Below are 3,852 nucleotides of genomic sequence, written 5' to 3'. Positions count from 1 at the left end.
TCTTTTTTTTTTTTTTTGTTGAATTTAAAACCTGATATTATCATCAATTCCAAGAAGTAATTTAGGCTAATTTGTTTACAATGTGTCATCCAGAAATGTTTAAACTTAATTTGACCTGTTTATGATATTTATTTGTTTTATTTGTCCTGCTTCCGTCGGCTTTACCCTTTTCAGAAGTCACCACAATGAATCATTCCTCTTAGGCCTTCGTCAGCCCTACGCCTCACTTCCTCCAAGACCACCCCTACTCCATTTCTCTTTCTATCCCTGATAAACCAGTTTGAACCCATCACAACTGCTGTGAGCCTTGCTGCTCTTCCACTTGGTCTCTTTGACACCTCAACCATCTACCTTCCTTCTCTGCATCATGTCACCAGCTCTCTGTCAGCAGCTCTTCACCTTCGCCTGTATGTTCAATACGTTTGGTATCAATTCACCTCTGTACCTCGCCCGCTCAGTGAGTGGCTGTCCATCTGTTTTGGCTGTCTGACATCTACCTCTTCCCACACAGTGAGATGTTCCAACCTTACCTCCAGCTGACTCACTCTGACTCCATCTCCTGGTTAATTACAGCTCGTACACGTGATGTCCCCTCAGGCCTTGAGATTCAAGCCATTGCTGCAGATCAACTGTTCCCGAGGTCACTGCCTCCTTCCTCACCGTCAACTCTGATTGTACAGCTTATCCCTGTTTATGTCTGGCAACAGACAGCTGTGGTGTAATCAACTGCGTGCTCGCATTATCTAACTCCGCCGCCTCTCCTACTGGTGTTGTTTTAAACGATGCATTACCTTTCCCCTAGTTTAAACGATGTATGAAGTTCTTCTCTCAACGTTCAGTGACTGAAAATGGCGTTCTGATCTCCTCCTGCCACGATCACCCCTGTTGATGTACCACTTCCAACCACCTCCTCCCTCTTTTAAGCTGTATTCAGCTTACTTCAACGTTTTTTACTTCTACTGACGTCCATCCATCCATCCATTTTCTTTACCCGCTTGTTCCATTTTGGGTCACAGGGGTCGCTGGTGCCCATGTCCAGCAATCACTGTGCGAGGGGCGGGGTACACCCTGGACGGGTCGCAAGTCCATCACAGGGCCACATAGAGACAAACGAGACAAACAACCAATCACTCTCTCACTCACACCTAGGGACAATTTAGAGTTACCAATCAGCCTAACATGCATGTTTTTTGGTCTGTGGGAGGAAACCGGAGCACCCGGAGAAAACCCACGCATGCACGGAGAGAACATGCAAACTCCACCCAGAAATGCCCCTGGACCCGGGTTTGAACCAGGGACCTTCTCGCTGAGAGGCAGCAGCTCTACCAGTTGCGCCACCGTGCTGCCTTCTACTGACGTATTTCTGTTAATTCCTGAACTTCAAGCTCCTGTCAGCTAATGTTTGGACGATTCAGATACACCAGCTAACATTACAGATACCATTTAGCCGTTTCATGGCAATATCAGCTAATTCCACCTTTATTTTAAATTAATCCAACTTTTACAGCCTAATCTAGGAACACCAAGCCCTACCCACTTACTTTTGGTATTATAAGTTTATTTCTGCTTGTTTTAGCTATTGGTCTGCTGGTCTTTTAGTTAATTGCCTCTTTGCTTTTTGATTCTTCCCATAAATTGTGCATTTTGTCTCTGATATTGATCCTGTAGATTTTCCACAGGCTTCACATGTTCCACATTTATGTGTTCCACACCTGATAACAACATTCACACACATTCAGGCATTCAAATATTTTATTTTCATGCACTTCTGGCCGCAGTTGTAATAAAACAAATCCAAGTCTGTGGGATGAACCAACCCACAGTTCAGACTTGTCCTTGCCTTATACAACAGCGCCCCCTTGCGGTCAGGATATGGAAGCTCCACTCACCCACAGACACACAGAAAAAAAGAAAAGTAACCCTTCGCTTCCGCCCCACACACAGCTCACTCCCCCTTTTTTCCTTCTCTCCGTTGTTACGTCTCTCTCAACGTGTCCGGCCTTGAAGCCGTTACACAACATAGAAAACACGGCGCAAACAAAAGTTATAACAACGTCATAAAACTAATGCGATCCCTGATCACATGAAATTTGGTAAACTCTCTATTCTAAAACATTTCCCCGTAAAGCTATCTAAAAATAGAGTACAATTTGTGACGCAGTCGACACGTCAGGAGGAGTACCCGCGCCTCAGCCACACCCATATGGGTGGCCCTTAATCTCGTCAAATTAAGGGAGTGACGGCCAGCTCCGCTGAGTACAGGGGAAATGCGTCGGTCACCACGTGACCCACCGGCAGACTCCCTCGCCTTCCTCCGGCCACAAATAAAACTTGTGAATCTAACTCAACACTACCTAAACGTAAAAGAAAGCGTTCGGCGCTTAAACTGTCTGAATATCGTAACCCACCTCGTCAGAATTCACACGAATCACCGTAAGTTAGCTTAAATAAAACCATCTTTATTTTCCGGAGATGGCTGCATGCACACCAACAGAGGAATTTGAATTTAGTTTCAATTTGGTTTACGGCCGAATAGTCAGAAACTCTGGACCTTAAGGTCCAAACAGTTGTAGTGAACCAGATGACCTCAAATCTACCAGATGGACAGAGACTGTTATTTTCATTGATCTGAATAAGTCTGGGCCATCTGATGACTTTCTTTCTTGAATTAATCAAGCAGAAAAGACAATTCTTTATAATCATTACTGTCTTACAAATGTTTTAATAATCAATTGTGGTAGTTTCACTCAATGCTTATAGGTTGAAAAGAACTACTCATCTTTATTTTACATAAACAGTAAGTAATGATTTTTATTCCTCATTCCAAGAAGAAATCACCTGAATAAGCATTCCTTGATTTTCTGTCTGAAATGAGTCAAGTCGTAAGTATGTGAAAGGTTGGTTTTCGGTCAACTAAAATGTTTACCGAGAAAAATGTCATGTTTAAACTTTTTCAGAAGATTACCAAGAGTTGACTCCACGAAGTCTGCTGTTGCTGCAATAATCTTTTCTGTATGTGAAAACAAATTTCATTCTCTGACCTCGACTGTTGATAAACACCTTACGTCAAAACCACTCCTCTTTCTGGTCCTTCCACGAATCAGAAAGCTCTAAATTGAACAGGAAGTCGACCCAAATAAAATGTGGCAACTTCCCAGTTCATGTGAGATGGAGATTGAGAGTGCAGCCGGTTCTGAAAGTTTCAGAGCAATGAAGAGTCCAAGAGAGCAATGAAGAATCCAGAGGTTTTTGGAATTATAATTCTGTTTTGAGCTAACTACGCACGACTCTCTGAAGGTTTGGTAGTTCTCGACGGAGACGCTGAAACGAGTCAGAAAGGAACTACTCCGACGCTGATTCATCATCAACAGGTAGATGGTTCTATTTTGACCAAGTGTACCGTGAGAAGCTGAGATCGGACGGAGCGTGCAATTTCTGGTTAAACAGATTAAATTTCCCTCACATATTTCCTCTGTAAGATAAATCTCAATTTACTCTTAAACTCACCTCTCTCTCATAAATCAGTGCAGATATTTTTAGAAATATCTGAAGCAAAGTCCTCAAATCACCGCCGAGTGATTTGAAGTTCATTATTTGTGAAACTGTCTGTTGTTATTTTCATATTTTGCCAAATTAATGTAAATGTTTGATGTTAAACTTTGATTCTGAAAATAAATGATTCCATTCATTTGATGGGTCAAAGGTAATAACGTCTCTTGTTCGCATTCCTTTAAATTCAATGCACGGCATTACACAGTCAGAAAGATGAAGAACTCGTGAAAAGTATGCATAAATATATATCCATATATTTGTCATACAACAAGTGACACGTACCTCACGTGACTCACTACA

Source organism: Nematolebias whitei, chromosome 1, assembly GCF_014905685.2.
Source record: "Nematolebias whitei isolate Nwh7 chromosome 1, NemWhi1, whole genome shotgun sequence".
In the NCBI taxonomy this organism is placed as follows: Eukaryota; Metazoa; Chordata; class Actinopteri; order Cyprinodontiformes; family Rivulidae; genus Nematolebias; species Nematolebias whitei.
Note: the sequence above shows the minus strand (reverse complement) of the source record.